Genomic DNA, 11199 nt, shown 5'->3' with positions numbered 1-11199 from the left:
GAAGTACACTGCTGAGGGGAGCAGCGGGCAGGTCAAGAGAGGTCTGCCACGCCATGTGGTCACCTCCGGGGCAGGCGGGAATCGAACTCATGAGGAAGCGGCTTTATATTTCAGTGCTGTGCTTTAACCCGCTGCACCACCAGGGAAGGCCTCACTTCCTAACTTTATTCCTGGTTTCTTTCATCATCAATCCTCAGACACAAATCTGGGGGTCTGAGGGCTCCCGACCATTTGTGGCCCCCAAGAGGGACAGGGCAGCAAGGACTTGTCAGACCACACTTCACTGGCCTAATCTTTCTGCTCTGTGCTACAGTCCACCTAGAAATCTGAGAATAAAAACACTTGCCTCCTGGCTCTCCATGATGCTGTTTGTTTGTTTTGTTCTGTTTGTTTCGTCTTTCTTCTCTTCTTTCCTGACCTGAAATGTTCCTGTTTCCCAGGTTTCCTTCCTTGTCTCCTGGATCTTACTAGAGACACTGTAAAGGAGGGTCTGGTTAGAAGGATCCAGGGGTATCTGAAGAACCCAGGAGAGGAAAACCCATCCAGCTTCTGAGGATACACTGAGCTGTTGCTCAGTGTAGAGAAACACACTTCTCCATGTGGCACGTGAGAGGACGACACATCTGAATGTCCAGACACTGGCGTCTCAGGGTCAACGGCATAAGCAGGCAAGACCACTGAGGAGCAGAGGCAGAGAGGGGGCAGACCTGGGCTCTTTTTTCAGCCACTAGTTGCTTTCAGGCACATTGGAACATGCAAATCCCCAAACAGAAATCCAGGAGGGGAGATGGAGAACCCCAGGGTCAGCCCCTGTCTCTGGTCCCTTTGGGCAAGCTGGCTTGTATCAAGGAGATGGCACTGAGATGTTCAGGGTACTAGACTGAGGAGTAAGGGCATTATTTCACCCCATCTGCAGGTGAACACCCCATTCTACCCCTTAGTAATGTTAGTGGCACCCGAATTCGTTCTAGGACTGTGTGGGATTATGAGCTCAAAAGGTAATCACTTTATCGACTGTATCTGGTAGAGTGTGAACCCGGAACACAGTTAATGGTTGATAAATGTTGGTTCAACAAACAGAAACTTAGCACGTTGCTTGCATAGACGCTTTAACCAGTTTGCTTCTGTAATCAAATGCCCCCAACTTGTTAATCTAGTTTTTGTTTACCTTTCCCACAAACACCAAAAGACCATGCTCTGTTTCACTTTCTTGCTTTTGGAACAATCTCACATCACTATCAAATATTTTTAAGTACTTTCAAATGTCAAGAACAGAAATATAAATCCAAGATAACACTTGCTAATCAATATTAATGGCCTTCTTTGCCAGTACAGAAGGAAATTCTAATGTAATTGTTTCCCTGACGTAATTTAATTTTCCTATTTGCACAAGATTTAAGAGCAAGAGTATGAAGAAATATTAGAAGCCAGCTATTTCATGTTCTGTTGAGGACCTGCATGGACAGCTGCTGATCTTACAAGGAGACTCACTAGAGTGAATATAGTTCCATTGGTTGTTCCTTTTGGGGTGTTGTTACATTGTTCATCTTCCTTTCTGAACCAAGGGAGTGCCAAGAGCAAGGAAATTCATTTCTAGTCATCCTTGAATTGCAAATAAAGAAGTTTGTTCAAAAACTTCACTGGGGACAGTGTCAGTTAAGACCCTTACATCAGGGCCCTCCCTGGTGGCACAATGGGTTAGAGCACAGCACTATAAAGCTATCTGAAGCACAAGTTCCATCCCCGACCAGGGAGGTGACCCACATGGCACAGCAGACCTCTCCTGTCTCACCCGCTGCTCCTCTCAGCAGTGGATTTCATTTAACCTGCCTGTTCTGCTCCCCACTCTGTCTATTGGATCCTCTCTCCCCAGCACCTCTGGCTTGTACCCCAGTTCTTGTATGCATAAATGAATACCTCTTAAGTAAAAAGACCCTTGCATCAATATACACCTCAAAAGTCAGTCTAACAACTGACTACACAACTCTGTCATTCTATAGCTCTCAGGCATATTTTCAGTCTATTCTAGAAGCCCAGTCTCAAGCTGATGCCCTCTAAGCATCAAGACATTTTTATCCAGATCCTTTAGAGGAATCTTCTGCAGTGGGCTTCCTACCACAAAAGGCAGTCAGGTCAGCAAAAACACTCAGAGGGCACCTTGAGTGTTAGGTTCTACCCTGAGAGGTCAGGATGTGCTCTCAGGCATATATTTTCAATACATGCCAGGAGCCCACTCAAGCTGATCCCCTCTAAGAATTGAGGAACTTCATCTAGATCTTCCAAGCCAGTCAGCCCCTCAGTGACCGTTTGCATTTAAGTATGCTCATGTCTCTCCCATGTTTAAAATTAAAATATATTAACTCACAATTACTTTCCAGACATGATCCTTTGTCTTCGTCTTCAGTCAAAGCTCTGGAAAGAGAATTCATTCTCTTTGTCCAGTCCCCACTCTCCCTCCCTCTGTTCTTTCTCTCTTTCCTTACTCTCTCGTTCTATTTTTCTGTTCCATTGACTACTCCAGGCACTCACTCTGACTCTCACCACCACCCTAGCCAGAAAGAAGTGTTCTCCCAAGAGCTGCAGTATTTCCAACATCACCCAGTTCTCACAATGTTTCCCAGTGTTCTCCTGCCTGGACATGTCAGCTCCATTGGCACAGCTGACAACATGTTCTTTTGAAACACTCTTCCTCTCTGACCTTCACAGGATCATTCTCGACTCTGCCCTTCCCTGTCTCCCAGTTTCTATAAACCACCATGCAAACCCTGCAGCTGCCAAGTGAACATGCCCAAGACCACGTCCTTCACACCTGCACCTCGGCCAGGACCTCCCGAGCTTCCTGCCTCTCCTCTTGCCAACCTGCGTGCAATTCAACCGTCACGTTACAGCCAAACGAGTTCTTAAAAATATCTGATTTAATCATGTTTCTTCCTGCTTTAAACAGTCAATGACGAGACGTCCAACTTTTGAGAGGGTAAAGCCCCAAAACCTCACCTGTCATGCACATCCCAATCCACGGGTCTCCCACTCCACTCCACTACCCTTTTCTACACAGGGCGTGGTGACTTTTTTTTGTTAAAGATTTATTTATTTAGACATACAGAACTGGGGTATAGGCCAGAGGTACAGGGACAGTGAGAGGATTCACCAGAGATTGAGTGGGGAGCAGGACAGGCAGAGCAATGAAGTACACTGCTGAGCGGAGCAGCGGGCGGGTCAGGAGGGGTCTGTCCTGCCACGCGGTCTCCTCCAGGGCTGGGTATCAAAGTCACACTGAAGCAGTGTGGCTAGCTTGCAGTGCTGTGTCCTAACGCGTTGTGCCACCAGAGAGGGCCAGGGTGACCTTCTTATCATTTTCCCAACATTCTGTGGACTTTCTAACTTTGATTGTTCCCTCTGATTGAATGTTCTCCCTCCCCGTGGCTGCCTGGTTAACTGCTTACTCCCTAAGAGTTCAACTCACATGCTCCTTCACTGAGAAACCTCTGATGCCCAAGGATTTTATTAAACCCCAGTATAAGATTCCCATAGGATGTAGAACTCTGCATTTCTTCTTTTTAGTATCCAGCACACCTGTTACTACACACCTTCACTGTCTGTCACCCTCGACACCTAGGTAAATGAGAGCGGGGTGGCCACACTTATCTTGTTCCCTGCTCTGTCTCCAGCACCTTACAAGAGTGGGTCAGCAGAGGCCCAACTGAAGCAACATGTCAGAACAAAGGAGAATGAAAGTTACAGGAATTTACTGTCACAGCCCTGCCTTGCAAATATCCTTTTCACTGGCCCTCTTTCTGCTTGCCTTACAGTTCCAAGGCCGACACTGCTAACATCTGCATCATCTCCTTTCACAAGATGTTTTTCAGCTACAAGTAGATCTTGCAGTGGCAGATAAAGAAACCTAAAGGAGCTCCCCACAGCACAGATGTACTGGCCGCACTTGTGCTTGTGTGGATAAGAAGAACCTGACTCAGAGTAACTGAGGTTTCTTGGGCAGAGATAAAGATGCTAAGCATACAGGCTGCCCTATGAGAAAGTGTGTCCCTGCTACAGCTCCTGCACCACTAGGGGCCTTCCCCTAACCTGCCCCTAATTAATCTTGCCCCCTCCCACCACCCCCCACCCCAGTGAAAGCTTAGCCCCTCCAAACATGGTTTTTTTTTTTTTTAAGATTTATTTACTTATGCATACAAGAATTTGGGTGTACAGGCTAGAAGTGTGGGGGTGAGAGGATCACTAGAGACAGGGTGGGAAACAGAACAGGCAGATCGACTGAAAAACACTGCTGAGGGGAGCAGTGGGTGGGAAAGGAGAGGTCTGCCATGCCATGTGGGTCAGCTCCAGGGCCAGAGATTGAACTCATGCTGCAGTGCTGCAGTGCACTGTACTTTAACCTGTTGCACCACCAGGTCTCCACCGTGTGTCTTAATAAAAAGCCGATGATACCTTGTTCAGGGAGCACTTCTAAGAAGGTCTCCCTGGAGCCTGTCACCTATGCAGACATAAAATTCAATTCCTTTCTCCTTTACCTTATCAGGGTGAAGAGTCTTCTCATTTCATTTTTGAGTGAAGGTTTCAAGGATCCAGTGACACTAGCGGGGTGTATATTTTTTAATAAACAAATATACCTAATGCTATAAAAATAAAAGGGACACTTAAGCCAGTTACCAAAGAGAAATGAGAGGTCTTTTACAGATATGTACAGTTGTAATTTCTAATGGAAATGTATTCAAAGCCAGAGAGGAGAGTATGGAAAAAGGCAGTTGTTTATCTAGGATGAATACATTGATGCAAAATAGCTAAGGAGAACATAGTGGGTTTTAAAAGGACACTTGTTGTTCTAAATGTGTTTAATATAAAATACTGAATACAACAGTACCCAGAGTAACAATAACCAACAGCATTGCACAACTCACACTCTGAGGGAATTTTTTTTTTATCTAAGTAAATTTACATTGAATTTAGCTGAGTAAAGGTGTGGCTGGAGAGACAGTTTTGCCTTTGAAATGAGCCAGGCCCATGAAACTACCCGCTGGGCTGGAAATTCAAGGCTTTGAATTTTTCAAAGCTTTGTTTATTCAAAGGAATTGAATAAACAAAGCTTTGACTTAGAGACAAGCGCAATCGACAAGCTTTTTAAATAATAAATGCTTATGCTATGCAACTCCTCTGACAAATTCCGGACAGAAGGAAAACCCTCTGAAAGATCAGAATTTCCACTGCTAACTTATGTTATGACCTCCCTTTTTTGTATAATCATAATATCAAAAATATTCTGAGCAACCATCAGCTTACAAGTGGGTTGCCTTAGCTTCATAAGTTGGCTACCTGGCCCGGGCAAAGGCTGGGGAGAGATAAGATCCCCAGAGCATCAAGACTCCTGGGAAGCTTCCGCAGGCTTTTGAAACAAAAAGCAAACCTCAGATAAGACTCCCAGGGAATAAGGACTCATGGACAATTTCCTAACCTTGCTTATACAGGTGTCGCTTAATGTATGACTGTATAACTTCCTCTTAATTTACCCTTTTCTTAAACAATCTCTAACTTCTCTCTGCTAGTCTTAAATTAACCTTTGCCTAAAACAACCACTAACTACTCTCTGCTAACTGAGTTAGGCATTATCTTATCTTTAGACAATCACTGATGTCTCTGCTAATACAATCTATTCCTTCCCTAAGACCCCTAACAATCCTTTGCTAACAGCTCATCCTTTCCCAGATCCCTTATCCCTTGAGTTAAAGTTAAACATCCTTATGCACGAAAGTTATCGCATATGTGTATAATTTAGTATACCATAAAGTGTCAGGAAGAGGACGCATTGTTCCCCCCTTCCTTGAGGCCGATTATGGTGATTTCTTATTAACTTACCTTATGCATTATTGTAATAAACTACTTGCTGCACAGTATAAATAAAGACCTGCTGAAAAAATGAGCAGGAAGACGTGCACCCAACTCTGATTCCCGTGTCTTCCTCACTCCCTTTCCCCCCTTTTTTGGAATCTCTGCATGCCAATGCTGTTTCTCACTTCCGAAGCTCTTGTCCTCCCTCCCCCATGTGTTGAGGCTGGTCCCCAACTGAAAGGCACCTGATTTTATCCAGCCCGGTTTTCTAACACTACTCTTCTACTCTTCTCCCCAGGTTGAGATTGTATAACATAGGACATGGAGGCTTTAAAAGGTGAAGTCACATTTCCAAACTATATATGTCTAGTTAGTGGCAAATGTGGTAATAATGTCAGGAATAGTGATTTTTTTCTGATTCTTGATTCCAGAAACTCAATTTTATGGAATTTATAAGCCTTCTCCAAGCCATACCATGCAAAAGCATTCTGGAAATGCTTAGTTCCTCCAATTTCTAAATTCACCAAACAGCACATTTGCATACAGAGAGGTTTTAGGTGCTATTAACCCCAATAATATCATCCACACTACTGAAATGATCAGGCTGGGGGTGGGGGTGCGTGATAACAGTTATAACTGTTGACATTATAGGATATGTTCTATAGTTGGCATTAGGTAACATTCTCCCCTACCTACCAATTCTGAATTTTGGGGAAATCAGTATCATTGCTTTCAAGGGTCTCTTTGGTGTGCAGAACCTTCCAGCCCCTTGACTCTTGTTTGTGTGACTTTAGTTTCGGAATAAGCTGCTAGAAGTGAAATATGAACTGAAAGAAAATAAAGCTAAATTTAAAAGATGCAGTTTCCAGGCAGCTTTGAGATGACAAATATAACTGGTTGTGGTTTCTACTCCAAAACTGTATCATACCCTCTTTAAAAAGGAGAGGTAACCTTATACTTACTAACAAAAGCCTATCACCCTTCCAATTCCTCTTTATAGGATTTACTTATAAATTATATATATTCTCAATGGTGGTTTGTTGAGACATATAATTACTTGAGAAGAAAAAAAGCATAAATATGAAACCTAACAGCAGCTGAGGTGCTATCTATCAAATTTAAATTCTATTTCCAATCAGGTGGTGAGCTAAAAAACTAAATGGATCCCCTCACAAAACCTACCTCTTACTAAAACTCTGATAATTAGGAGTCAATCAACTATCATGAAAAGTAAGGAATTCTCAAATCAGGGACTGAATGAAGATAAGGAATTCTATGGAGATGTTGAAAGAGTTGTATACCCAGTCTTTTACCAAGCAAGAGTAGTGACTGTATGTGTATGCAAGGGGCTTTTGCACTGATGGCCTCAAAGAGTTCGGATGACACAGCCCAAAATCTACCCATGTGGAGGATCTAACAAAAGAGCTTCCCCTATGAAAGCTGGATCCAGCAGGTTAAACCATTAAGTTAAGAATGAACTTAGAAGTAAATTGGTATTACTACTCCTCAGTCCACCCCCCCTTCACTTCTCCCATCTCACCCCCAGCTGCAGAGGACAGAAATATCTTAGATCAAATTTTAGTGCTAAAAAAAGAAGTAAAAAGCAACCAGGCCTTCCTGAATGTTCAGCCTGAATTCACAATATCTTAGAGAAACTGCTTAATTTAGAGAGGCCTACTCAAGTGGTTCCCACAACCCTGGGAAACAAATGAAAATCTCTCTGGAGGACACCACCTTTAATTTTGCCAAAAGTAAGTTCAACAGGTAAAATGCCAAAGTACTCAAGCTGTTCACTATAAAATATTAATGAAGCACAAAGCACCATAAACAAGGACTAACGAAACAGGTCAATAGCACCAGGATTAATTCAAGTCCGTATGCATAAGGCCTGAAATGTGTGTTAACATTTTTACACATATGTAATATGTTGTAAAAGAGATCCAGGCAAATTCTAACCAACAGAACATTAATACACCTATATTAACAGTAGCAGAAACATGCTTTAGGTAATAAGCACAGAGCCATTTCATAAAAATAAAATGTTCATCAGAAGCCATAATAATTTCAAATTTACATGCACTAATAACATCAAAATAGATTGACAAACTATAACTAGTACAAGACAAATGTGGAAGTTTAATCGGTTTTAAATACTTTAATCGGTTTTAAATACTTTTAAAATTAAATTTAAATACTTTTAAGTATTAGAAAGAATCAGCAGATACACATATATTTTCAAAATTAAGAAGGATGAAAAATGTTTAAACATCACAATTAACAAACCAGATCTAATATGGATTTTATATTTATGTGTACAGATAGTCACACTATCATTTAACACACACATATATATATATTGCATATATCTCATCTGACATTCCATTCAACAACTGCAGAATATACATTGTTTTTCTGCACGCCTGTCACAATTATAATAATTGACCACTTATAGGCTAAATCTCAGTGGGATAATATAGAGTTAAAATATTGCATATATTATAATGCAACTGAGGTAATTATCCAAAATAAAATGATAATTAGTAAAATTTATTGTTGGAAATTAAGAAACATTTTTATACAACATATTGATCAAATCATAAGGCTTAGAAATTATTTAGAATGAAGCACTAATAAAAATATACACCTCAAACTTGGAGAATTCATATGAAGAAGTACTTAGAGGGAAATGCTGATATTAAGAAAGAAGACTGTCTAGAATTTAATTAGTTAAATGTTAATTCCAAGAAGTCAGGAAAAGAACTGGAAAATAAACCCAAAGTTAAAGGAAATAATAAAAAGCAGAAATTCATTAAAATGGAAAATTAACATAGAATAGAGAGAATATATTCAAAATAACCTACTCAAATATTATGTGCAAACACCAGAATACTACAGTCAAGGAAAAAAATAAGAGAAGTCACAAGTCACCCTTATTTGAAAGGAAGAAGAGGATGTATGATAAAAGCTGTCTTTAAAAAGATAAAATATTATACAAACCTTTGTGCCAGCAGATAAAATATATAGGTGAAATGGATAAAAAACTAGAAAACTAGTCAATACTATTTGTTCCATCAAAATTCAATAATATGTAAATTATATTTCTGCAGAAACAGTAACACTAATAAATAAAGGTCAGAAAGATTCAGATGTTAAGATGTAAAATTTCCCAAAAACTGAACTGTTGATTCAATGCATTTTCAATCATGACCTGAATCAGCACTTTCTATAGAAATTTTACAGTCAATTCGAAGATTTTTATGAGGGCAATCTTTAAAAAAAAACAATACAGAGGCCCTCCCTAGGGGCGCAGTGGGTTAAAGCACAGCATTGAGAAGCTGAAGCCGCTTCCGCATGAGTTCGATTCCCGCCTGCCCCGGAGGTGACCACATGGTGTGGCAGACCCCTCCTGACCCGCCCGCTGCTCCCCTCAGCAGTGTACTTCGTAGATCTGCCTGTTCTGCTCCCCACTCTCTCTGGTGAAGCCTCTGGCTGCCCCTGCGCCTCTGGCCTGTACCCCAGTTCTGTATGTACAAATAAATAAACCAAAAAAAAAAAAACAAAACAATACAGAGATGGGCAAGATGGCGACAGAGTAAAGATGCCAAGGTAACTGCATCCAGCAGGAACATAGGGCTAAAAATGGACTAGACTTACACGCTACGAGTTCCAATGCAAATGAGAACGTGCTGGACTCACTAAAAGGAAGATAACTGAGGGAGAACTGGTGATTGGGGAGTTCCGATAGGGGAACTCCTTCCCGGGAGCGCACAGGAGCTAGGAAATGTGGCAGTCTGAGGAGCTGCTTTGCCCCTCACTAAAGACCTGGAGGTGAAGGGGGGTGTCTCCGCTTGGTGCGTGGAGCTCAGGCTAGGGAAGGCCTGCAGATCCGACCCGGAGCACCTAGGCTCTAGGCAAAGACATTGATGGCTCAAGTTGGGAACAGACAAGATGGTGGCAGAGTAAAGATGCTGAAATCACTACGTCCAAGTTTGCACAGGAATATAGGATTAAAAAAGGACTATAGACTTACAAGTTTCAACTGAAATGAGAACACCCTGGACTCACTAGAAGGAAGACAACTGAGGGAGAATCGGTGATTGGGGAGTTCCAACAGGGGAACTCCCTCCCGGGAGTGCCCAGGTGCCCTGCTCATTTGGCTTGTTGAATAGAATCCAAGCTGTGGGAAAAGACTGCACATGTGGGCACAGAGAGCCCGGGAGGTGGGAAGGAAAATCAGGTTACTGGGGCAGCTGCAAGCTTGCAACCCTTTCACCCACCCCCACAGCATTGGCCTGGAGGCTTGTTCCAGCCATTGGTCACTAAGGCGAGCCAAGCAAGTTCACAAAGCCCCTGAGATAAAAGGGGAAAAAAAAACTGGTTAAACTGAATCAAAAACAGGCCCATTAACAATCCCCAGAGCAGTAGGAAAAGACTGCTCAGGCAGAAACTGCTCAGAGTGGGCACAAAGAGTCCTGGAGGCCTTGAGGGAGGACTGGCAGCCTGCACAACTGGGAGGTGTGCAGAATTAGGACTCAAGGTGTTACTGGACAGCAGTGGCTGGAAGACTTGTGAGCCAGTAAGGCACTGCCTTGCAAGGCTCACAGTGCTCAGAAAATAAACAAAACCAGTGACTGGCTCAACCACAGGCCCAGATGCAACACTTCTAATGCACCCCACCCCCCACGGCTGCATCCAAGCATAGCGGGAACCCAGGACACCAGAAGGCTACCAAGATCAACAGACACCTTCCAGAGACAAGGACGCAACGTGTTACCAGAAGAAGCTGAACACCACAAAAGACCCCTGATTGTCACTGGCAGAGATGACAGACATAATTCCACACAGGGGTGGGGGGTGGGGGACTGGAAAAACAGGAGATATTGAAACAAAACAGGCTCAGAATACCCTCCACAGCTGAAGTGTCTGGAAGTCCCTCTGCCATCCCAGAAAGAACATCCAGAAAGAATGCCAGTCAACAATAGCAACACTGTACCTCAATGAATAGAAAATGTTAGAAAATACATCACAGGGAAAAGAAGACAAATATTCAAGCAAGTCCACATGGCGTGGCAGACCTCTCCTGACCCATCCGTTGATCCCTTCAACAGTGTTTTCCAGTAGATCCACCTGCTCTGCTCCTCACTCTGTCTCTGGTGAATCTCTCATCCCCTGCACCTTTGCCTTGTGCCCCAGTTCTTGTATGTATAAATAACTAAATCTTAAAATAAAAACAAATCAGACAATAAAGAATGTTGATCTCACCACCTCACCCCAGTGAGAATGGCACATCTTCAAACAACTAGCAACAACAAATGTTGGCGAGGATGTGGAGAAAAAGGAACTCTCCTGCATCGCTGG

This window comes from Condylura cristata, unplaced genomic scaffold, assembly GCF_000260355.1.
Source record: "Condylura cristata isolate star-nosed mole 26May11 unplaced genomic scaffold, ConCri1.0 scaffold00037, whole genome shotgun sequence".
Classification (NCBI taxonomy): Eukaryota; Metazoa; Chordata; class Mammalia; order Eulipotyphla; family Talpidae; genus Condylura; species Condylura cristata.
This window is presented reverse-complemented; position numbering follows the sequence as displayed.